A 26,753-nucleotide genomic window follows, 5' to 3' on the forward strand; every position below is an offset into this window, starting at 1 on the left:
CAAAAGTATGATCAAATTCTTTCTTTCCATGGCTTGAATAAGCTGGTTTGCATTTGGTTCTGACCTTTGAATTTTAAAGTTTCTGTATAATACTCACCACAAAGGTCAACCATGATTTGTGAAAGTAGACTTTGGAAAACATTTCTGCAATTATGGCAAATACGTTTTGGAAATTAGAAAATGTAGCTCCTCATTGGAAACAAACATTCTTCTTGCTGTAAGAAAAAAAATCACTTTCAAATTAATATAGGATGCATTGCATAATATTAGGGATAACAGAATCATCATTAGGAAGTAAATGCAGTGAGGTATTTCAAATAACTATTTGTTTTAATGAAGATAAATAATTGCTGAGTTAAAAGAAAATGTATCTCTGTAAGGACAGTTAAGCTAATATGGCATAATGGCATATGGTATAAAGCATATATATATATATATATACACACACACACACACACACACATATATATATGGATGCATATGTATACATGGATACAAGCATATATATAACATCTACTTATGTATATAGATAGATCATGATAAAGATAGATGCATATGAGAATAATTGGAAATATGACTGCAATTGTATGGTATAGAACCTTCAAATTATGTTTTATAAATATCTTTTTAAGTTCTATGAATATCTTTTCTATGAAGCTTTAGAGAGAATAAGGTCAAGGCTCATTAAAATTGTTCATCTCTTTTTGTTACTATTCTACCTCTGTAGTTTGGTTCATGCTAAAAGTTGTACATGAACATTATGTTTATAATGATTTGAAAATATCCCCTCAAAAAATTACTAGAGATTCCACAACTTACAGGTAATTGTTGGAAGTCTTATTGTTATCATGTTGGCATTATCAGAGAACTCAGAAATAACATAACGTTGTACTGCCCATCTGTGTTCCTCAGAATTATTATGAAGCATAAAGACATAAGGAAACAAATATAGGAAATGGGGTTTTTGGTTTCATTACCTGTGTTTTTACCTAAGGTATATCTCCCTGATTGAATGTATGGGAGCATAGAGCTAAGGTCTAAGTAACATCTCCTCTACTCCTCAGAACAAATATGCCAGAAACAACAGAAATGGAAGCAGTGATTTATAAATCCCTTACTGGTTATATATTTCATTTAGTTATTTTATTACTATTTTTGTCTGTACTGGGTCTTTGTCACTGTGTGGACTTTTCTCTAGTTGCAGCAAATAGGGCTACCCTCTAGTTGTGGTGAGAAGGCTTCTCATTACAATAGCTTCTCTTCTTACAGACCACAGGCTCTGGGCTGTGGAAGCTTCAGTATTATGTGGAACCTCTCTGGATTGAACCTGTGCCTCCTGTGTTGGCAGGCAGATTCTTTATCACCGCTGCTGCTGCTGCTAAGTCACTTCAGTCGTGTCCGACTCTGTGTGACCCCATAGATGGAAACCCACCAGGCTCCCCTGTCCCTGGGAATTCTCCAGGCAAGAACACTGGAGTGGGTTGCCATTTCCTTCTCCAATGTGTGAAAGTGAAAATAGTGAAGTCGCTCAGTCGTGTCCGACCCCTAGCGACCCCATGGACTGCAGCCTACCAGGCTCCTCCATCCATGGGATTTTCTAGGCAAGAGTACTGGAGTGGCTTGCCATTGCCTTCTCCCTTTACCACCGAGGCACTAAGAAAGTCCTCTTATTGGGTACAATGCTTGGATATATTTTCTCCCATTCTGTGTGTGTGTGTTTTCACTTTTCTAATTGTGTTTTGGAGGCACAAGGTTTTTAATTTTAAGGAAGTCCTATATAACTATTATTTTTTATTTTGACACTTGTTATTAGTCTCTATATTTAGGACACTTACATATGTTTATTTTAATAGATTGTTAACAGAATATATCTGCTCTTTTCAGCTTACAGTATTAAAAATGTAAAAATATGAAATCTAATCAAAAGAAGTTCATTTACTCTCTCACAACCCTTACACACATAAACTATATGATTCTGGCTATAAAACACTTCAGAAAACCGATCTGAAACCTGGAGGTGATTCCAATGCAGATTCCCTTAAATTTAGTCTTAGCTCTAAGAAATTGATCATATAACGTTCCTGGAATCATGAAGAAGTGTATGTTTTAAATATTTTGGAGGATGACTAGTTCATACCCTTGTTTATTAGGAAAGTAAAATCTGAGGGCTGGAAAGATGGTAATTCCAAATAGTGACCAATTTCTTGTAAAGCTTTTGAAAACCTAGCAGTAATGCTTTTGAAACACACACAAAGAAAACCTAATTTAAAATAATAAGAACTATTCATTGAATAAATAAATGAATAAAGACATTAATAAACATTAATTTGATGCCTAGTTTCCTCTAAAATAAGTCTAAGCATGAAAGAGAGATTAGAGAAAGGGGGAGGGGAAGAGGGAGGTGAGAAGAGAGAGAAAGAAAGAAAGAGAGGGAATTTCAGATAGGCTTTATGCTTAATGTGGGTGATGATTTTGAAAAGTCCAAAGGGAAGGTGAGTACAGTCTACAAACAATACTCTCCCCCACTTTATTAGCTCCAGGGCAGCTATTATATTTCTCATGCTTTATTCCTGTTCACTCATTAAGTGTTTGACTTTTTGTGACCTCCATGAGCTATAGATGCCAGGCTTCCTTGTCCTTCACTATCTCTCAGAGTTTGCTCAAACTCCTGTCCATTGAGTCAGTGATACCATACAACTACGTCATCTTCTATTGTCTCCTTCTCCTCATGCCCTCCATCTTTCCCAGAATTAGGGTCTTTCCCAATGAGTCAGCTCTTCACACCAAGTGGCCAAAATATTGGAGATTCAGCTTCAGCATCAGTCCTTCCAATGAATATTCAGGACTGATTTCCTTTAGGGTTGACTGGTTTGATCTCCTGGCTGTCCAAGGGACTCTTAAGAGTCCTCAGCACCACAGTTCAAGGACGTCAAACCTTCGATGCTCAGCGTTCTTTATGGTACAACTCTCACATCCATACATGACTATTGTAAAATCCATAGCTTTGACTATATGGACCTTTGTCAGCAGATGTCTCTGTTTGTTAATATACTGTATAGTTTGTCATAACATTTATTCCAAGGAGCAAGTGTCCTTTAATTTCTCATGCTATTTTTTTTTATCAATTTGACTTTATGCTTAATTCATAAAATAATTTTTTTCCTGTTGAGGACACCTTTTTCAGGCAGGATTTTGCCCCTTATCTACACACTGAATGCCACTCCCATAATTACAGTATGTTACATTAGACAAGAAACTTGAATATATAATGAAAGTTACTAATCCATTGGCCTTAAAGAAGTTTCCCAGATTATATAACTATATAGATTATCTATATCAGACTTCCTTGGTGGCTCAGCAGTAAAGAATCTACCTGCAGTGCAGGAGACATGGGTTCAATCCCTGGGTCCAGAAGATACTCTGGAGAAAGAAATGACAACCTACTCCTTTTCTTTCCTGGGGAATGCCATGGACAGAGGAACTTAGCAGGCTACAGACCATGGAGTTGCAAAGAGTCAGACATGAGTTAGCAGTTGAGCACACATCTGTATGTCATCTTTAAAAGGAAGACGAGAAAGTAAAAAAAAAAAAAAAAAAAAGAAATCAGGGAGATGTAATAGAAGGGGATATCAAAGAGATTCTAAGTGTGAAAAGGGCCCACTGTTGCCTACTTGAAGATGGAGAGGACCCCGTGGAAAATGTTAGAAGGGAGTGAATTCTACTAATAACCAGTGATTGTGGAACAGGAGCCAGAGTCCTGGATGATAACAGTAGAGCCAGCTGACACATTGATTTCAGCCTCCTTAGATCCTTATCAGAGAATCTAACCATGCTGTGCTGGATTTCTGTCCTACAGGAACAGATACTGATAAATGAGTGTCATTTCAAGAGGCTAAATTTGTGATTGTTATACAGCCATGAAAAGTAATAAATATGGCGACAATTGTAAATGGGTTTTTAATTCTAGTGAAGAAAGCTTTATGACATCTCTGCCCTAATGTGTAGATGTCCTCAATGGTAGAGGAAGTAAGATCTTTGGCTAAGAATTAGAAAGAAAATATAAATGGTTAGATAAAAGTAGGCAATTCCTCTGTGCTCATTTAGTACCAGGCAGCTAGTGAGCTATCTGTTTAGCCCTACCCAGAAGAGGAGGAGGGGACAACAGAGGATGAGATGGTTGGATGGCATCACCAACTTGATGGACATGAATTTGAGCAAGCTGTTGGAGTTGGTGATGGACAGGGAAGCCTAGTGTGCTGCAGTCCATGGGGTTGCAGTCACACCACTGAGCAACTGAACTGAACTGAGAGATCATCTATACATGATGCTCCAGACAAATGCACAAGGATTCAATAATCAATTACCCTGTTCACAGTAGTTAGGATGAAAGAGAGTATTCATCCAGCCTGGTCTAAAGTGTCTTTATGAGAATTGGAAAAATACCATTCATTGCAGATTTGAAATGACAGAAATGTAAAACTCAAGAACCGTGACAAATTCTATTTCATTATGGGGGCATTGGTAATCAGGAGTGGACACTTTGTAATTTTCTATGGTTTTTCAAACTTTATTCAAGTACATTTATAAAGCCTGACCTAGTTTTCTACAAGATATTCCATATTCTGATGAGACAAGGAAAAGAGAGGAATACTGTAGCTATGGAGCATCCACTTTATACAGGGAGAAAGATCCACAGAGACTGTTAAAACACACTGGGGAGGAGAGGAAAGAGGTACAGAAGAGTTGAATTTCAGCTATGCCCACAAATGGGAAAGAACTTAAGTCAAGAGACTGAGCATACAAGAAGCATCAGAGAGCACAGTTGCTGCTGCTGCTAAGTCGCTTCAGTCGTGTCCGACTCTGCGCAACCCCATAGACGGCAGCCCACCAGGCTCCCCCGTCCCTGGGATTCTCCAGGCAAGAATACTGGAGTGGGTTGCCATTTCCTTCTCCACTGCATGAAAGTGAAAAATGAAAGCGAAGTCATTCAGTCGTGTCTGACTCTTCGCGACCACATGGACTGCAGCCTACCAGGCCCTTCCATCCATGGGATTTTCCAGGTAACAGTACTGGAGTGGGTTGCCATTGTCTTCTCCGGAGAGTACAGTTAGGAGAGTCCAAAAAGAGAAAAACAGTTCAGATTTGTCAGAGAAATGCATCTTAGGTGCCGGACTAGACAGATTGATACAGACGTTGGAATTTTGCAAGGTGGGGAATGTAGAGCATGAGTTGCTTACCAAGCTCTACAGTTTCTGGAAACTTCTGAGGGAGGGTGAATACACAGTGATGATAGTTCAGAGTTTATCTATAATCTTTCAACCTGTAAAATGAAAATAATGATAAAATATTTTCTTAGGTTTGTTGTGAGAGGATAAGTATGTACAGGCCATCACACAGGCCTTAATGACAAAGTAAGGATCAAAATAATTATTATTATAAATGTGTTAAGAAAAACTCAGCTTTGTGGATCTAGCAAAAATGAATATTAATATGGAGTATATACAAAGGTTTATGACTATATATATTTTAAATAATACTAAGTATGAATGCAGAAAGTGTATGTAATGATAAGCCCAAACATAAGTCATATATTAAACTTTTGGTCAAAATATAACTGCTGCCCCACAATTAATTTAACATAAATATATTCAGAATGTTTTAGCTAAAGGGTAATTGTAAAAAAAAAAAATCAATGTCTACTACCATAATTATTTCTTCCTACACTTTAATTGTTAAGAAACAAGAAAAATGTTCTGTGTTTAAGGTGACTATTAATCTATCTTCCAAACAAGGACACTTAAGAAATTTAAAAGTGTGGTAAAAACAATTAGCAGGTACTAATTGACTTATTTGGGGATAAAATGGGAACTTTTAGGCAAATAGTCATCCTATCATCAGAATCTTAAATGTCTGTTTATAAAAGCCTGATAGAGATAAGAAAAGTAAAGTGGTTCAGTATGACTAGGGGTCTTCCTTACTCTTCTAATTGTTTCAATGCTCCATTCCCTTGCAGCTCCCACCCTCCCCACCCCCATAAACACACACACCTTCACTGAGAAGTCATAGGCCATGAATATGACCAGGTTTCATAAAAAAATAGCAATTTGTTTTAATATAAGTAAAATGCGGTGAGGGAAAGGAGAGGATTCTGTGAAAGTAGCAGCTGAAGTGGGGCTTCCCAGGTGTCACAGTGGTAAAGAATCACCTGCCAATACAGGCAGTGCAGGTTTGACTCCTGGGTTGGGAAGATTCTCTGGAGAAGGAAATGGCAACCCACTCCAGTATTCTTGCCTGAAGAACTCCATGGACAGAAAAACCTGGGAGGCTACAGTCCATGGGTTGCAAAGAGTCGTACACAGCAGCTGAAGTATTTCTTACTTTCTCTTCATTTTTAACTCCATCTCGTCCACATCTCGCAAGAAAACAGCCTTTCCCCAGCAGGTCACTGTGCTAGACCTGGTGAGTGAGAACTCAGAGCTTACTGGGATCTCTTATGGATAATAAGTGCAGGCACTTTTTCCCCTCTTCACTCTGATACAAATAAAAATGTGAGTATGAGTTAAAGGCCCAGATATCAGAAGGGAACAAATCCTGTCTAAACGGTGCCCTCAGAGTGAATTTTTCTTCGTGTCTGTGGTCTCTTGACATACTGGAATGGAGAGAAGCACCACAAATTTGCTGTCTTCTCCTCCCTGACTCTAGACCTGAAAGATGGCATGAAGATCACAGAGGAGAGAATCTTTCTTCTTGTGTCTGGGCAGTCACTGGCTGAACAAATTCAGCCATAGATCGTGGTCTGTTGTGCCTTCCAGCTACCACAAAACACTAAGTCACTTAACATCAGGACCTAATTTCTAAAGAACAGGATAACTAAAAATACATTTAAAAAACTAAGGAACACAAATCCATGTTGTTGTTTTTTTCCTAGTCTGAAGGCATGATTAATATCGCACCTTTGTTCCTCATCTTGGTTTAGAATCAATTGATATTGACAAAATGGGAAACTAAGTTATCATTTATTTTATTTAAAATGCTGATATTAGAGATGAAGTTTAGATATACAAAAAATAGACATGCTAATGTTGAAACCTAAAATTAGATAAACTTCCCTATACACTTAGGTACCAGTGGTCAATGACTAAGCTCTCTACATAAACATCTGTCTCTGTTAAACTTAAGTTGATAAGAATGAATCTTTTCTATATGTGTCAAACTCCTGAAAGGTAGGAGGATGGAGAGAGCTGAATTACACATGCCAGTTATTTCCAATATTCAGAGATCAAGTAATTCATTCTACCTGTCTAATGAAAGAATAAGGATGGGACAAGGGGTTAGCAGGGCTTCCCTGATAGCTCCATTGGCAAAGAATTTGCCTGCAGTGCCGGAGACCCCAGTTCGATTCCTAGGTCAGGAAGATCTGCTGGAGAAGGGATATTCTACCCACTTCAGTATTCTTGGGCTTCCCTCTTGGCTCAGCTGGTAAAGAATCTGCCTGTAATGCAGAAGACCTGGGTTCGATCCCTGGGTTGGGAAGATCCCCTAGAGAAGGAAAAGGCTACCCACTCCAGTATTCTGGCCTGGAGAATTCCATGGACTCTATTATCCATGGGGTCACAAAGAGTTGGATACAAATGAGTAACTTTCAAAATGGTTTAGTCGTATTTAAGGAAATTATATCCTAGAAATATGAAAAACATGTTCTCCCAACATACTTCTGGCACACAAGCCCTGCTGCTACTGCTGCTAAGTTGCTTCAGTCGTGTCTGACTCTGTGCTACCCCATAGACAGCAGCCCACCAGGCTCCGCCATCCCTGGGATTCTCCACGCAAGAACACTGGAGTGGGTTGCCATTGCCTTCTCCAATGCATGAAAGTGAAAAGTGAAAGTGAAGTCGCTCAGTTGTGTCCAACTCCTAGCAACCCCATGGACTACAGCCAACCAGGCTCCTCCGTCCATGGGATTTTCCAGGCAAGAATACTGGAGTGGGTTTCCATTGCCCTAACAATTAGTAATTAGCAATCTAGAAGGCTGGGCTTTCCCAGTGACTCAGTGGTAAAGAATCTGCCTACAATGCAGGAGACCAGGGGTTCAATCTCTGGGTCAGGAAAAATCCCTGGAGAAGGAAATGGCAACCCACTCCAGTTTTCTTGCCTGGGAAATCCCATGGACAGAGGAGCCTTGTGGGCTACAGTCCATGGGATGGCGAATTTTGTCAGACATGACTAAGTGACTAAACTGCAACAAAAACAATCTAGAAATTGAGATAATAGTATTTTATTTTCATTAGTCTTAAATAATTAAGAAATATATTTAGGAAGAAAATCACAGTTCTTATAAACTCTATTGAAAGATACTTAATTTGAATAATAGAAAGACATAACTTTAATGGCATTAAAGTTTTTACTGTAGTATAATAAATTCAAATGTAGCAGTTTAGAACAGGATCCATTTACTATCTCACAGATTCCCTTCTAACCCCACTTATGATAGTTTATGATTTGAAGAGAGTAAATGGCCAGTGAGAGTTCACTCTGATTTTGAAAATAAAGGGGTTGAGCTCCAGACAGCTCAAGGGTAAGAACCCCTACAGTGCAGATTTTGTTTAATCAGGTAATGTACTAAGGCCAAAGTTCTACCTGAGGGATTGTTCCATGAAGATTAAATCAAGCAGTTAAAAATGAGAGCACAGTTCCAGGTAATGCCTTACAAAAGAAGTCATGAACATCAATTGTATCTACAGTACAGTCATGCTGATATGGAAGATCTGCATCTGAATATCTTTTACCAGGCACAGGTGAAAGATAGGAGAAAGAGAAATTGGTGGCATCTCTATTTGCTTCTTATTTTAGGAGAGTTTTAGATTTACAGATGTAAACTTGATCACCTGACTGAGGTAGTTTTTGTCAGATTTCTTCACTGTGAAGTCCTTTTTTCCACTCTTTCAATATTGTATTTTTTGGGTCAAAGTCACTATGAGCATATCACACATTAAAAGTATGTTATGCTTTATCTCATTGAAGGAAGTATATCTATATAAATTATTTGGAATTCTTATTCAAAGGATATTTGTTTCCCTTCCCCATTTACTTATTTGTTCAATCATTTATTTCTTTCAGTATGGTCTCAATGATATTTTGTTTATACTTTGGGTTATAATCTAGTTGTGCATTATTTGTTTTGTTGCTGAAATTGTTCTAACTTTGTCCCCTGGAAGCCCTATCAGTTGGGTCCCATGCCCCTTGACAACTCTATGACAGTGTTTTTTTTAAATATTTTTTAACACTTCCTTATTTTGGGCACTACAAGATTCTCTACGATCATTTAGTGTATGTCCTACTCATTTCTGTCATGGTTCATGAACAGGTTAGAAAAGAATTTCAGGACACGAGGCAGAATGAAAGGAGAATACAGTTTATTAGAGTGGGAGAGGGGAGAATTGCTGGCATCAAGCAGGCCAGCTTCCTGATAGTCATGGTGAGCCAACATTGAGCAAGTCGATATTGAACATGGTTCCTTGGACCATTTTTATAGCCAGGATACAAGGAAGAGGATAGGGATCTTGCAGGTCATTTGCTGATTCGATAAGGCACATATACTGGGTGGGGGAAGAGTAAGGAAAATACCTTCTCCATATATGGAGCAGAATGGAACACAGGTTATACTGCTCAGTTCAGTTCAGTTCAGTCGCTCACTCATGTCTGACTCATTGTGAACCCATGTACAGCAGCACGCCAGGCTTCTCTGTCCATCACCAACTCCCAGAGTTTACCAAAATTCATGTCCATTGAGTCATGATGCCATCCAACCATCTCAACCTCTGTTGTCCCCTTCTCCTCCTGCTTTCAATCTTTGCCAGCATCAAGGTCTTTTCCAATGAGTTGGCTCTTTGCATCAGGTGAACAAAGTACTGGAGCTACAGCTTCACTATCAGTCCTTCCAATGAATATTCAGGACTGATTTCCTTTAGGATGGACTGGTTGGGTCTCCTTGCTGTCCAAGGGATTCTCATGAGTCTTCTAAAACACCACAGTTCAAAAACATCAATTCTTCGACACGCAGTTTTCTTTATAGTCCAGCTCTCACATCCATACTTGACTACTGGAAAAACCACAGCTTTGACTAGACAGATTTTGTTGGCAAAGTAATGTTTCTGCTTTTTAATATGCTGTCTAGGTTGGTCATAGCTTTTCTTCCAAGGAGCAAGTAACTTTTAATTTCGTGGCTGCAGTCACCATCTGCAGTTATTTTGGAGCCCCAAAAAGTAAAGCCTGCAACTGTTTCCTCTCTTTCCCCATCTATCTGTCACGGAGTGATGGGACTAGATCCCATCATCTTACTTTTATGAATGTTGAGCTTTAAGCCAACTTTTTCACTCTCCTCCTTCACTTTCATCAAGAGGCTCTTTCATTCTTCTTCACTTTCTGCCATAAGGGTAGTGTCATCTGCATATCTAGGTTATTGATATTTCTCCCAGCAATCTTGATTCCAGCTTGTGCTTCCTCCAGCCCAGCATTTCTTATGATGCACTCTTCATGTAAGTTAAATAAGCAGGGTGACAATATACAGCCTTGACGTACTATTTTCCCAATTTGGAAACAGTCTGTTGCATATCCAGTTCTAACTGTTGCTTCCTGACCTACATACAGATTTCTCAAGAAGCTGTTCGGGTGGTCTGGTATTCCCATCTCTTGAAGAATTTTCCATAGTTTTCTGTAGCCCACACAATCAAAGGCTTTGGCATAGTCAATAAATCAGAAGTAGATAATTTTCTAGAACTCTCTTGCTTTTTCGATGATCCAACGGATATTGGCCATTTGATCTCTGTTTGCTCTGCTTTTTCTAAAACTAGCTTGAACATCTGGAAGTTCATGGTTCACGTACTATTGAAACCTGCCTTGGAGAATTTTGAGCATTACTTTACTAGTGTGTGAGATGAGTGCAATTGTGCAGTAGTTTGAGCATTCTTTGGCATTGCCTTTCTTTGGGATTGGAATGAAAACTCATCTTTTCCAATCTGATCACACAGACTAAAGCCTTGTCTAACTGAATAAAGCTATAAGCCATGCCATGTAGGGCCACCCAAGATGGACGAGTCATGGTGGAGAGATCTAACAAAACGTGATCCCCTGGAGAAGGGAATGGCAAGCCACTTCGGCATTCCTGCCTTGAGAACCCCATGAACATTATGTAAAGGCAAAAATATAGGAAACTGAAAGATGAACTCCCCAGGTCGGTAGGTGCCCAATATGCTACCAGAGATCAGTGGAGAAATAACTCGAGAGAGAAGGAAGACAAGGAGCCAAAGCAAAAACAACACCCAGTTGTGGATGTGACTGGTGATGGAAATAAAGTCTAATGCTCTAAAGAGCAGTATTGCATAGGAACCATTAATATTAGGTACATGAATCAAGGCAAATTGTAAGTGGTCACACAGGGGATGGCAAGAGTGAGCATTGACATTTTAGGAATCAGTGAACTAAAATGGACTGGTATGGATGAATTTAACTCAGATGACCATTATATCTACTACTGTGGGCAAGAATCTCTTAGCCATCATAGTAAACAAAAGACTGAAATCCAATACTTGAATGCAATCTCAAAAGTGACAGAATGATCTCTGTTCATTTCCAAGGCAATCCATTCAATATCACAGTAATCCAAGTCTATGCCCTGACCAGTAATACTGAAGAAGCTGAAGTTGAATGGTTCTATGAAGACCTACAAGACCTTCTAGAACTAACACCCAAAAAGATGTCCTTTTCATTATAGGGGACTGAAATGCGAAAGTAGGGAGTCAAGAAACACCTGGAGTAACAGGCAAATTTGACCTTGGAGCACGGAATGAAGCAGGGCAGAGGCTAATGGAATTTTGCCAAGAAAACACACTGGTCATAGCAAACACCTTCTTGCAACAACACAAGAGAAGACTCTACACACGGACATCACCAGATGGTCAGTACTGAAATCAGATTGATTATATCCTTTGCAGCCAAAGATGGAGAAGCTCTATCTGTTCTGTTCTGTTCTGTTCAGTCGCTCAATCGTGTCCGACTCTTTGCGACCCCGTGGACTGTAGCCTACCAGCCTTCTCCATCCATGGGATTCTCCAAGCAAGAATACTGGAGTGGGTTACCATTTTCCTTCTCCAGGGGATCTTCCCGACCCAGGGATCGAACCCAGGTCTCCCGCATTGGAGGCAGACACGTTAACCTCTGAGCCACCAGGGAAACCCGGAGAAGCTCTATACAGTCAGCAAAATCAAGGCAGGGAGTTGACTGTGGCTCAGATCATGAACTCCTTATTGCCAAATTCAGACTCAAATTGAAGAAAGTAGGGAAAACTACTAGACCATTCAGATATGACCTAAATCAAATCCCTTACAATTATACAGTTGAAGTGACAAATAGATTCAAGGAATTAGATCTGATAGACAGAAGAACTATGCTTGTCTGAAGAACTGTGGACGGAGGTTTGTGACATTGTACCGGAGACAGGGATCAAGACCATCCCCATGGAAAAGAAATGCAAAAAGGCATAATGGTTGTCTGAGGAGGCCTTACAAATTGCTGTGAAAAGAAGAGAAGCAAAAGGCAAAGAATAAAAATAAAGAGATACCCATTTGAATGCGGAATTCCAAAGAAAAGCAAGTAGAGATTAGAAAGCCTTCCTCAAGGATCAATGAAAAGAAATAGAGGAAAACAGTAGAATGGAAAGTCTAATTTTCTCTTCAAGAAAATTAGAGATACCAAGGGAACATTTCATTCAAAGATGGGTACAGGAAAAGACAGAAATGTTATGGACCTAACAGAAGCAGAAGATATTAAGAAAAGGTGTCTATAATACACAGAACTATACCGAAAAGATCTTCATGACCCAGATAATTGTGATGATCTGATCACCAACCTAGAGCCCAACATACTGGAGTGTGAAGTCAAGTGGGCCTTAGGAAGCATCACTATGAACAAAGCTAGTGCAGGTGATGGAATTCCAGTTGAGCTATTTCAAATCCTAAAAGATGATAATGTGAAAGTACTGTATTCAATACTTCTCTGAGGGGTCTAAAAATTCTTCAGTAGTTACATCATGGGGGAGAGATGGACAATGAGGGTCTGGTTTTGTTTTCTGTTCTTTCATTTCAGGGACCTTCTTTTTCACCTTGTTGTCTTGTCCTTGGGACACCACAATCCAAAGTTACTTAGGTCAGCATCATTTCAGCCTACCCTCTTAGATGAGGTTTTTTAAAACTTCTACTCTGCAGCAAGATGCATTTGTCTCAGATGCATTCTACTCTGGGATCCTTTTGTGTCCAAGAAGACTTTTTAAAATGTGTATACACTATAATTCAAGTCTGTGTGCTATAATATTCTATGGGTTTTGACAAAGACATAGTACCCATCATTATAATGTCATGCGACAGTTTCACCACCTCCAAAAAAAGTCACCTGTGCTTCACCCATTCGACTTACACACCAACCCTTACCCCTGGAAATCACTAATTTGTTGACATAGTCCATAGTCTAATGCTAGTGCATTTTTACTTACTGGATAATATTCCATTGTTTGATTCATTTTTTTCCCCCCACAGCTTATTTGTCCATCCTATGGATTGTCCTAAAAGGCCACTTTAATTGCTTCCATCTTTTTTTTGTAATTAAGACTATGGCTGCTACAACATCCACAACTAAGGTTTTATGTGGGCATATGTTTTAGAATCAGTTGAGTAAATATGGAGAATTGTAACTGCTATATCAACAGCGGTTGATAGTGTGAGGATTATTTCTGCATTCTTCCAATTCCAATAGTAATGATTGACAAATAGTTGTTTGAATTTGCAGTTTGCTGAAGCCAAATGATGTCAAGTTTATTTTTATATTAAAAAGCAGAGACATTACTTTGGCAACAAAAGTCCATCTAGTCAAGGCTATGGTTTTTCCAGTCGTCATGTATGGATGTGAGAGTTGGACTGTGAAGAAAGCTGATAACCAAAGAATTCATGCTTTTGAACTGTGGTGCTGGAGAAGACTCTTGAGAGTCCCTTGGACTGCAAGGAGATCCAACCAGTCCATGCTAAAGGAGATCAGTCCTGGGTGTTCATTGGAAGGACTGATGCTGAAGCTGAAACTCTAATACTTTGGCCACCTCATGCGATGAGTTGACTTGCTGGAAAAGACTCTGATGCTGAGAGGGATTGGGGGCGGGAGGAGAAGCGGACCACAGAGAATGAGATGGCTGGATGGCATCACCCACTCGATGGACATGAGTTTGAGTGAACTCCGGGAGTTGGTGATGGACAGGGAGGCCTGGCGTGCTGTGATTCATGGGGTCGCAAAGAGTCGGACACAACTGAGTGACTGAACTGAACTGAACTGAACTGATACCCATATATTTTCCTGTGCTGTGGTATCATTTATGTATTTTTAATTTTTTTATTGTTGATTTTTAGCATCTCATTGTTTATTTTGGATACAAATCCCATATGTGATTTCCAAATATTTCTCCAAGTGGTGACTTATCTTTCCATTATTTTTAACAGTATTTTTCACAGAGTAAAGGATTTGAATTTTAATGGATTACAGTTTGTCAGTTTTTTCATTCATGGATATGCTGTTATAATTGTATCTAAAAACTCATCACCAAATCCAAGGTCAAAAACTTTCACCTGTTTTCTTTAGAACTTTTATAGTTTTTCAACATATAAATAAATATATGGTCCACATTGAGGGATTTTAAGTAAGATATAATCTATGCTAAAATTTTATTTTTGAAGCGGCTATTCAAGTGTTTCATTATTGTTCCTTGAAGGCTTTCCTTTCTCTATTGAATTTCATTTTTGCCTCTATCAAAAATTGGTTGACTGCATTTTGCAGCTCTATTTCTGGGTTCTCTGTTCTGTTCCCTTTATCTGTGTAACTTATTTCCACAAAAAAATACTATGTCTATTATTGTAGCTTTATATTAAATTTTAGAGCACTGTGAGTCATTCAGCTTTGTTCCTCTTCCTTAGTATTGTCTTGCCTATTCTAAATACTTTCTTTCCATGTAAAGTTTAGAATGAGTTTATTGGTATCTGAAAAATAGCCCGCTGAAATTTGGATTGGTATCGCATTGGATCTATAGATCAGATTGAGAAGAATTAACATCTTAACAATATTGAATAATCTGATACATAAGCATACATTTTCTTCATTTATTTCATTCTTTTATAAGTATTTTATAGCTTTTCTCAGATACATTCTATACATATAAATTTATGTATTGGTATTAGGTATAAAAAAGATACTTAAAGTGTAATTTTGTACCTCTCATACTTTCTTTGAAAGTAATTATGTGTTATGTGTAACCATCTGAAGATAGAACCAGCCTAGAAAAATCTGTCCTGCTAAGTCGCTTCAGTCGTGTCCGACTCTTTGAGACCTCATGGACTGTAGTCCACCAGGTTCCTCTCTCCATGGGATTCTCCAGGCAAGAATACTGGAGTGGGTTGCCATTCCCTTCTCAGAGAATAATCTATTAGAACTACATAGTTCTTTGCCTAACTTCTTAATTAATAACCAGCAGCATGAACAAGGTGGTTGCTTCACTCTAGTGGAAATTAACTATTGCTGTGCCCATTTTCCTTATTAAGTGTCAGTTATTCTAATAGAGGTGACTCACATTAAGATCATGTATTTTTATTTTATTACATATAGAACTTTAAACACATGATATTAAAGTAAAAATAATAATTCATGTTTTTCATTATTGATTAGCTTTTTCAGAATGTTCCAATTCAGTCAACTCTTGCTCTTTCATTGAACCAGACACATGTTAAGTCTATATTTGTGAAAATATCATCAAAATATCCTAAAAGAGAGTAATTCTCTTTCAGAGAACATAAGCTTTGGTTCTGTGATATAGATACAGATATAGATATAGATGTAGATATATTCATATATCACATCACTTGTGACTTTTCTCAGTTCAGTTCAGTCGCTCAGTCGTGTCCAACTCTTCGCGACCCCATGAATCACAGCATGCCAGGCCTCCCTGTCCATCACCAACTCCCGGAGTTCACTCAAACTCATGTGTATCAAGTCGGTGATGCCATCCAGCCATCTCATCCTCTGTCGTCCCCTTCTCCTCCTGCCCCCAATCCCTCCCAGCATCAGTCTTTTCCAATGAGTCAACTCTTCGCATGAGGTGGCCAAAGTATTGGTGTTTTAGCTTTAGCATCAGTCCTTCAAGAACACCCAGGACTAGTCTCCTTCAGGATGGACAGATTGGGTCTCCTTGTATTCCAAGGGACTCGCAAGAGTCTTCTCCAGCACCACAGTTCAAAAGCATCAATTCTTCAATGACTTTTCTAGCTGTATTTAATTTCAATTTTGTTATCATCGGAGATTAATTAGAAAATTCAAACACCCAAAGTTATCTCAGGCTCTCATTTCCAGATACTTAAATAACTTAATGGGATAATCAAAGTTATGTATGAACTAGGAATTAAAAGTAAAATCAAATTCAATAACCAACAAATTTTCCTTACCTTTTTGTAATCTAAATAAGAATAAGACAAGTTTGCCACTCTTAAAATGATTTAGTTCAAAGCCCAAAACAGGAAAATCACAAAGAAAAGTTAGGCTTTCATTGTTTCTTCTCTGATAATTTGTTATTAAGCTGAAAGTTTTGTCCCCTATCCATTTACTATATGAATAAATAACAATATTATAAGCTTAAAGTCAGCAGTGGGTCAGTACCTTCTCCTGGGAAAGCTGAAAGTTTTTATTTTATAAATGTCCATAGCTCTGCAAATCATCAAGGCAGAATGCAGGAATGCAGATGGAATTTAGGCAATGCAGATGGAATATAGTTATTAGGAAGCAGTCAAGAGCCATTCCACTTATCATTTAATGTGATTCTCTCAGGGTTTTATTTTTAGGCTATAGATGCCTTCCTAGCACTTTTGTTCAACTCTTCCTTGAGTTTTATATCTGTTTTATGAGTTTTCATTCCATCTTTGGAACAACCAATCTATTACTATTTCCCTCATGAAAACTGCTACTGAGGGAAATGAAACTGTCCATGAACCAGTAACTGTATTTGTGGTCTCATGTTTTGATCTAAAAGTTGCACCAAACTGTTTCTTTTCCTCAGCCCAGGTTTGATAAATGAATTTAAAATTATTTATAATGACAACGATAACTGAAATTGAGTTCCAAAGAAGTAAAATGATACAGTTTATTCCTCAAAATTCATGTCTCAAAAGTAGATTGTTGAGAAGTAAATTGTAAAAGTTCACAATTAGATTGTTTTGACATTAAAAATTTTAAGGCAAATTGGAAAAGTTGAATGATTCATGAGTCTGAAAATGACTTTAGTCCATTTAATTCAAACACCATCAAAATCAAAAAGCCAAAAATACAAAGATTTCAGGCTGAGTACTTTAAAAATCCTTGGGAAATTAATTTATAGTTGGTTAAATTCTACTACAATCTGGGCTTCCCTGATCAGAGGGTAAAGCATCTGTTTGCAATGCAGGAGACCCAGGTTTGATTCCTGGGTTGGGAAGATCCCCTGGAGAAGGAAATGGCAACCCACTCCAGTACCCTTGCCTGGAAAATCCCATGGACAGAGAAGCCTGGTAGACTACAGTCCACGGGGTCAAAAAGAGTCGGACACGACTGAGCGATTGCACTTTCACAATAAGAGCTAACTTGAAACTTTAAGCTGTTTAACAAGTGCACGTAATGCTGACCAAACCACTGAGTTTTTTGGCTAAGAAAAATATTAGGAGCTAGTTCTCTTTTTTCTGACACTTTTCTGATGCACTGAACACATTCAGATTACCCCTAGGTATTAATTTAATAAACCACTCAGTTCAGTTCAGCTCAGTCGCTCAGTCATGTCTGACTCTTTGCGATCCCATGAATCACAGCACGCCAGGCCTCCCTGTCCATCACCAACTCCGGGAGTTCACTCAAACTCACCTCCATCGAGTCAGTGATGCCATCCAGCCATCTCATTCTCTGTCATCCCCTTCTCCTCCCGCCCCCAATCCTTCCCAGCATCAGAGTCTTTTCCAGTGAGTCAACTCGTCAAATGAGGTGGCCAAAGTATTGGAGTTTCAGCTTTATCATCAGTCCTTCCAATGAACACCCAGGATTGATCTCCTTTAGAATGGACTGGTTGGATCTCCTTGAAATCCAAGGGACTCTCAAGAGTCTTCTCCAGCACCACAGTTAAAAAAACAATTCTTCAGCAATCAGCTTTCTTCACAGTCCAACTCTCACATCCATACATGACCACTGGAAAAACCATAGCCTTGAATAGATGGACATTTGTTGGCAAAGTAATGTCTCTGCTTTTTAATACACTATCCAGGTTGGTCATAACTTTCCTTCCAAGGAGTAAGCGTCTTTTAATTTCATGGCTGCAATCAGCATCCACAGTGATTTTGGAGCCCCAAAAAATAAAGTCTGACACTGTTTCCCCATCTATTTCCCATGAAGTGATGGGACCAGATGCCATGCTTAGTTTTCTGAATGTTGAGCTTCAAGCTAACCTTTTCACTCTCCTCTTTCACTTTCACCAAGAGGCTTTTGAGTTCCTCTTCACTTTCTGCCATAAGGCTAGTGTCATCTGCATATCTGAGGTTATTGATATTTCTCCTGGCAATCTTCTACATAATTTAATGAGTGTCTTGTAATTATGTGGTAACTACATGATTCCTACAAGAGGGAATCCATTCAAAAATAAATCCATCTTATAGGGATAGCAATTGTTTTATAATGAACTTACAGTACCCTGTAGCATAAGAAAATGACCCTACTGGTAATGGTGATAATGTGTTTGATCACTCACTTCAGTAGAGTGGTTTTTGAGGGAAGATAAACATACTAAGAAGTGGGTTTTAAAATGTAACAAGGAGACATTTTTGTTTACTGAATTTATATTTTAATTTTATAGAAGTTTTGAAATTAATTTTATTAAAGATAAAGCAGATATTTAAGACTTGACATTTCCAAGAGCTGGATTTCCCAAGGGGCAATGTTTATTGCTAATAGATTTTAATTCCCTGTATTTCCAAAGCTTTTGGAACATTGCCTAATAAAGAAAATGTGGACACAAAGAAAGCCCTTTTTATACTCATTTTAATGTTAATGTTGAGTATAATTAGGAACAAGAAATCATGGTCAACATCTTGAAGTCCAAACTAAAACACAAGAAATGAATTTGATAGAATTTAAACTTTCATCTAGAGGGAAAAGTTATTCCTAAAGAACATCATTTTATGTATTGATATTAAACCCTATCAGAAAAGTCAGAAGTGATTGTTTCATGGATACTTTTAATCAGACTTGGAGTATTTCCTTCTGATCCCAGTTTACGTAGCATTTTTATCATGAATAGTATTTGGTTTTGGAGAATATATTTTCTGCAGATATTGAGAAAATTATATGATTCTTCTTCTTTAAATGGATTTGATATGAACCTATATATATGTGTGTAATATATATATGTACTTATCATCTGTCATGTCCTACTTTTTGTGACCCCATGGATGTAGCCTGCTGAGCCACCCAGGTTTGATATGGTTCCTGACATTGATTGCTTTTCATATGCTACCCAACTGTGCATTCCTACAATGAAACTCCTTGGTATGAGTTATTTCCCCTTTTTATAAACTGATGCATTCAGTTCACTTTTAAAACTATTAAGAACTGTGTTTCTCAATTCATCAAATACATTATTTGGTCATTTGATATTCTTGTAAATTTGTTTGGGGAATTTAGAGTCACTGTACTGCTGGCTTCTGAATATGTCTGCATTTGTTTCCTCCTCTGTTTTCTGAATGAGTTTGCATAGAAATATTATTTTCTCCTTAAATATTTAATCAGATTCATTATAAAGTCAATCAGGCCTACAGGTGCATTTAGGGAAGTCTTTGTTGTTGTTATTCAAATTCAGTTGTATTAACAGATATGAGATTATTCAGATTCTCTGGTCTTCCTATGTCTGATTTGGTAGGTTTTTGTTGTCAAGTTTTTGTCCATTTCAACTAGGTTTTCAAATTTTTTGGTGCAAATTAGTTCCTAATATCTCCTTTTAATTCATTAAATATCTGTAGAATCTTCTGTGATATACCATCTGCTTAGTGTAAATTTACCTTGATACAAAGAACTTTAGACAAGAACCAAAACAGCAACATGTATTTTCTCTCCTGAATACTGAACTGCATATCAAAACACGCGTGCCATGTGAGCCTCTTGTATGTTTTGATCAAGCCTCTGGAAACAACAGATATAGGCAATGATGAAGTGTGTGTGTGACTGCTACTGTATTGGACAGCTCAAGAGTCTTTATTCTTATGAAAAATCACTACTCCCCTCATTAAAATTCTCCTGGTTAAAGGACCTTGGTATCAATTATGTCCAATTAGATTTTTTTCAGAAGTTAAAGAAAAATTGAATATTGACCTATATCACAGTAGGCTACAGGATGTGAAATTGTTCTGTTCCACACAAATTTATTTAGGAGTTTGCAGAATAGATTTTGAAATATTTACCATACTCTCCATTTTTAAAACAGTAGTGACACAATTCACTAAAAATCATGATGCTCTTATTTCCTATGGAATAAAAGAAATCACAAATTACTGACCTAACAAAGTATCTGCTTTACCTTTTAAGGATTTATCATACTATAATATTTTTTTCAAATATTATAAAAAGTGCATTTTTTCTAAAACATTTTTAGAGATTATCATAGTTTTACTTTTCTGCTCCTTCACCTCACTTTAATTTTTTTTAGCCAAGGGAGGAATAGCCAAGCCCTTTTATATTTTAAGAAAAAATACTTGTGTTTTCCATCACTTTTTGAATACTATTTACATTATTAGTATTTTTAAAATTCAAAAAGAAACAGTAAACTCTTGTATGAGAATTTTTTGTATGAAATCATGTCTATTTAATCCAGACATTAATCATATATATATATATATAGTTTTTTGAGTAAAAGAATGAAAGGAGAATGGTTTTGATAGAGGAATGTATCATCATAAACAGATTCTAGAGAAAATATATTTTTCTAAGAACAAGAAAAATCAGCTATTTTTAACTCCAATATTGTTTCATTTTCACTACCAATTGTTTTCATTTTCACTTTTGCCTAATATACCAGAGGCTGGCTTCCATGGTGACTCGGGGGTAAAGAAGCCACCTGCCAATGCAGAAAACCCAGGGCTTGATCCCTGGGTTAGGAAGATTCCCTGGAGAAAGAAATGGCAACCCACTCCAGTATTCTTGACTGGGAAATACCATGGACAGAGGAGTCTGGTGGGGTCCAAAAGTCTGTGGGCCACAAAAGTGTCATACGTGACTTAGTGACTAAGCAACAACAACAGTGTACCAGAACAGTGTGTGTGTGTGTGTGTGTGTGTGTGTGTGTGTGTGTGTGTGTGTGTGTGTATTATAGCAGAGTCATTGGGGTATTTCCATGTGTGTGTATCCAGAGCTACATTCTTAAAGAATTAATATTTCTATACCCACAATGAGTATTGGAGTTGTGTGTTCATTCTTGAGACTATTTCATGGATGATATTCATAATTTAATAATGATTGAGATTTCATTTTAAGGGTATATAACTGATCTCTGTAAATAGACCTGAATGTCCTTAATAAGATGAAGTGTCTCATTCGTCTTTCTCTTTCTTATTACATGGATTATCATCTCAGTCATGAATCTGATGCTTATAGAACAGTCAATGTTGAGAAAGGAGTTTGTAATTTTAGTCTTAGAAAAGACTTTGGAGAAAATAATATTCCTTTGTTTGCATCAATATAAACTTAATGTTTTTTGATAAATTATTAGTTGAACTTATATACATTTCTACTGGAAAAAAAAAAAAAGATTCAGCATTACCTTGCCTTGTCTAAAGAAATCCAAAATATTCAGCCTAACAAGTCTAGATGATAGCGTTGTTAGTCCACCTCCTCTATTTTCCTCAACCTGTCCCAATTCAACCTTATTCTCCTATAGGTAATACCTGGATAACTTTTCACTTATTATGACTCAGTCAAATAAATATAGAAGAATGATGTTCAATTATTTAATAACAATTATGTTACAAGCACAATCTGGTCAAAATGACACTAAATAACCAAATAGTGCCAGCCACAAAAATGTAATACATAGCACTATGTATATTGTCACCCTGCTTATTTAAATTATATGCAGAGTACATCATGAGAAACGCTGAGTTGGAGGAAGCACAAGCTGGAATCAAGATGCCGGGAGAAATATCAATAACCTCAGGTATGCAGATGACTCTCCCCTTATGGCAGAAAGTGAAGAGGAACTAAAGAGCCTCTTGATGAAAGTGAAAAAGGAGAATGAAAAAGTTGGCTTAAAGCTAAACATTCAGAAAACTAAGAACATGGCATGTGGTCCCATCACTTCATGGGAAATAGATGGAGAAACAGTGGAAACAGTGTCAGACTTTATTTTTCTGGCCTCCAAAATCACTGCGGATGCTGATTGCAGCCATGAAATTAAAAGACGCTTACTCCTTGGAAGGAAAGTTATGACCAAACTAGACAGAGTATTAAAAAGCAGAGACATTACTTTGCCAACAAAGGTCTGTCTAGTCAAGGCTATGGTTTTTCCAGTAGTCTTGTATGTATGTGAAAGTTGGACTATAAAGAAAATTGAGTGCCGAAGAATTGATGTTTTTGAACTGTGGTTTTGAAGACTCTTGAGAGTCCCTTGGACTGCAAGGAGATCCAACCAGTGCATCCTAAAGGAGATCAGTCCTGAGTGTTCATTGGAAGGACTGATGCTGAAGCTGAAACTCCAATACTTTGGCCACCTAATGCGAAGATCCTGATCCTGGGAAATATTGAGGGCAGGAGGAGAAGGGGGTGACAGACAATGAGATGGTTGGATGGCATCACCGACTCAGTGGACAATGGTGTGGGTAGACTTCAGGAGCTGTTGATGGACAAGGAGGCCTCCCTGCTGTGGTTCATGGGATCACAAATAGCCAGACACGACTGAGGGACTGAACTGAACTGAGCACTATGTTGGGCTTCCCCAGGTAGCTCAGCAGTAAAGAATCTGTCTGCAATGCTGGAGACCCAGGAGTCATGGGTATATTCTGGGTCCAGAAGATCCCCTGGAGGAGGGTAAGGCAACCTGAATATTCTTGCCTGGAGAATCCATTGGACAGAGGAGCCTGGTGGGCTACAGTCCCTAGGGTCACAAAGAGTCAGACACAACTGAAGCAACTGAGCATGTGTGTAGCATTATATTGGTGTAAGTCAACTACATATCATTCCTGAAAATGCACAAATTGATGAGGAATGTAAAATAGAAAGTATACTTTTAAAGAAATTTGTGCCAAATGTTTTTCATATTACATTTGATTTTTACTACATACTACAAGAATATAGTACTCTCTGCATGCTAGGACAGTTAGGATTGGTGAAATCTAGTTACCTCTAAGAGAGTAACTTCAGAAGATAGAATCAATGTAAATCTTGAATTAAAGTTCAGTCTATTTATTATATCAATTGAAGAACTGAATAAGAAGCAAAAGAATTAAACTAATCCCATATTAGTTAAAAGATTAACTTAACGTTTGTCTTTTTCTTCTTCCACTGTGATTTTACTTCAAGACTATTTGGAACTGATTCAGATTAAGAAAATTGACATAAGCATTTTTGCATACTTTTTTTCCTTAGAGTAGAGGGTCTTTCAGGAAAGAAGCATCATTTAAATAAATGAATGATCTATAACTGCACCTGAAAATGGGAATGTGACTGTGCAAATGTGCTGTGCAGGAAGACAGTTCTGCCATGTGGAAAAGTCACAGCACCTGGGCTAGTCTCTGTCATGACACTCAGCCAGGCTTCCCATGAAGCTGCCTTCCTAGTAAGGATGAGATGTCTAGTTTCAGCCTAGATACTTCATAGGTGTATCTAATCACACCTCCCCTGAGCCAAAGTTCCCACTGTGCTTTCCACCAAAATGCTTATACTCACCCAGCTTATTATTCACAATCATTTCTCAACATATATGTTAACAGAACTCAATATTTCCACCCACTGTCTGTTTTCTCCAAACTTTTTTAGCTTTTAGAACTTTAGAACTTTTATAACTTTAATCCAAACATATTGCTTGTTTATACATATATGACTTTACTTCAGACATTAAAACTCAATCACCTTTCCAAATATGCATATTAATAGCATTAAGATATACATGTTAATTTTAAAACATAAAACAAATATAAGAATTTATAAGATTACTAATATTTAAATAAGCTCTTCAAACAGGACTAAACTTATTAAAAGTACAATTTTTTATAATAAAGGTATGATTTACATAGGTTTCCGAGTTATTGATTTGATTCATCTGTAGAAATCACGTTTCCTGTAGAAATGCTGTCGACTAAAAAAGATGTACAACTTGAGACTTGTGAGTTTAGTTTTGTTTGGGGCAACATGAGGACTACAGTCTGGGAGGTAACTCTGAGAGACTGCTCCAAAGCTGCAGTGGGGAAGGTCAATAAATAAGGTTCTGGTGAAGGGGGAGTTCAATACCATGAAGCACTCATTTCACTAAAGGTTTTTTGTTAGTCATGAGGATCTGATGTCACCATGAAGGTATTAGGTGCTTCTCTAGATATGAGGAGATGCAAGGATTTTATGATCTAAATAAAATTTTATGATCTCAAATCTGTTTCTAAACAGAGATCATAAAATCTGTTTCTAAAAGCATCCAACTATCTAAAGACCTGCCCCACCAGATTCCCTGCAGCAGAGTGCCTCATGCCACTCTAAACTTCCTCAAGGGATGTTAAAGGTCAAGAGCTATATCAGCACCTGGTTCCATCTCCATAGAGATGATAAATGTCTTTGTTGTTCACTCATTGGCATTCTTCATGGTAAGTGACAATTTATAGTTGACAATACAAATGCAAAGCTCACTGTAATTATTTAGTTTATTTGGCAATTTCTAAATCTTATGAAAGAGCTATATGGGTAAATAAGATGCGAGCATAAATGGGTAGCAGTATAAATAATCTTGAGAAAAGATAAAATGTTTAAATACAGGACATTTTATAACAGTTTGGAGTTAAGTATATTTCATTAACTGAAGCATATTTTTGTAGTACAGTAATTGTGTGAGAAAAATTATATCAAGAACACATGTATATTTTTATGAAGGTATGCAGTTTTTTTGGAGTATAAAATGAGGTGGGGCAAAGGCTCACAGAATTTTGTCAAGAGAACACACTGGTCATAGAGAACACCCTCTTGCAACAACACAAGAGAATACTCTACACATGGACATCACCAGACAGTCAATACTGAAATCAGACTGATTATATTCGTTGCAGCCAAAGATGGAGAAGTTCTATACAGTCAGCAAAAACAAGGCCGGGAGCTGACTGTGGCTTAGATCATAAACTCTTTATCGCCAAATTCAGACTCATATTGAAGAAAGTAGGGAAAACCACTAGACCATTCAGTGAAAGTGAAAGTGAAGTCGCTCAGTCATATCTGACTCTTAGCGACCCCATGGACTGCAGTCTACCAGTCTCCTCCATCCATGGGATTTTCCAGGCAAGAGTACTGGAGTGGGGTGCCATTGCTTTCTCCCATCTAGGAGCTCTACCCTTAGCCATTTAGAGTCGGACATGACTGAGCGACTGAACTGACCTGAACTGAACTGAACCCTTAGCCAATTCATTAACACAAAGTTGTGTGAACAAAAGGGGTTTGTTATGAATAAAAAAAGATGCTTTTATCACTCAGGAAATTCCTGGGATTTTAGGAGTTCTGTGCTAGAAATCAGGAACAAAGACCAAATATATTTCTTGTTATATCACAAGACCCCTTCCAAATTTCTCTAATGCTTATTGTGGTAATATGAAGGTAGTGCAGCTGGAAAAGAATCCTCTTGCAATGCAAGAGACCCCAGTTCAATTCTTGGGTCAGGGAGATCCACTGGAGAAGGGAAGGGCTACCCACTCCAGTATTCTGGCCTGGAAAATTCATGGACTGTTTAGTCCATGGTGTCACAAAGAGTCAGACACGACTGAGCAACTTTCACTTTTCATGTAATCCCAAAACAGTACTCTCATAAACCTGATATTTGACCTTAATACTGGGATAATTATCATAATATTTATTATCTCCACACAACCCATTATTTCCAACTCTTATGTGAACAAGTTGACACAGGAAAAGTATACACCTTTCTGCATACACACAATATGGAAAGGATGAAGTTTGGGCTTTCGGCCACTGTGGCTATGTGACCTAAGCCTGTGCATTATTTTTTCCCTTTTTATTTATGACACTAAATCAAATAAGAAGAAAATTGTTCTATGCATGTCTTCAGTAGGTATTGCCTTTGTAAAAACTGAATTACTAACCTCTCAAACTAAGAAAGGCATTTCTTCTTCTGAGATTAATGCAACTGTTTTCCTCTAAAAGGAGGTTTGCAATGAGTAAAATTTACAAGATTCTTATTTAAAAAATACATTAATAAGGTGAGGAGGTTGATTTTAACATATCTAAAATGATCCAGTATATATTTAATTTATACAGATTATCCTTATTAAATGCTGAAAAAATAATTATTGCATGATAAAATAGAGATTTAGTTATTGCACATTTTTAGAAGACCCAAACTGGAAAAATATAAGCACACTACAAAGTAGATCCATAGGGATGTTTCTAGTTAACAGAATCCAACTGTCGAGATA

Source organism: Moschus berezovskii, chromosome 3, assembly GCF_049115385.1.
Source record: "Moschus berezovskii isolate FMDL1 chromosome 3, NW_MosBer_1.0, whole genome shotgun sequence".
NCBI classification, from domain to species: domain Eukaryota; kingdom Metazoa; phylum Chordata; class Mammalia; order Artiodactyla; family Moschidae; genus Moschus; species Moschus berezovskii.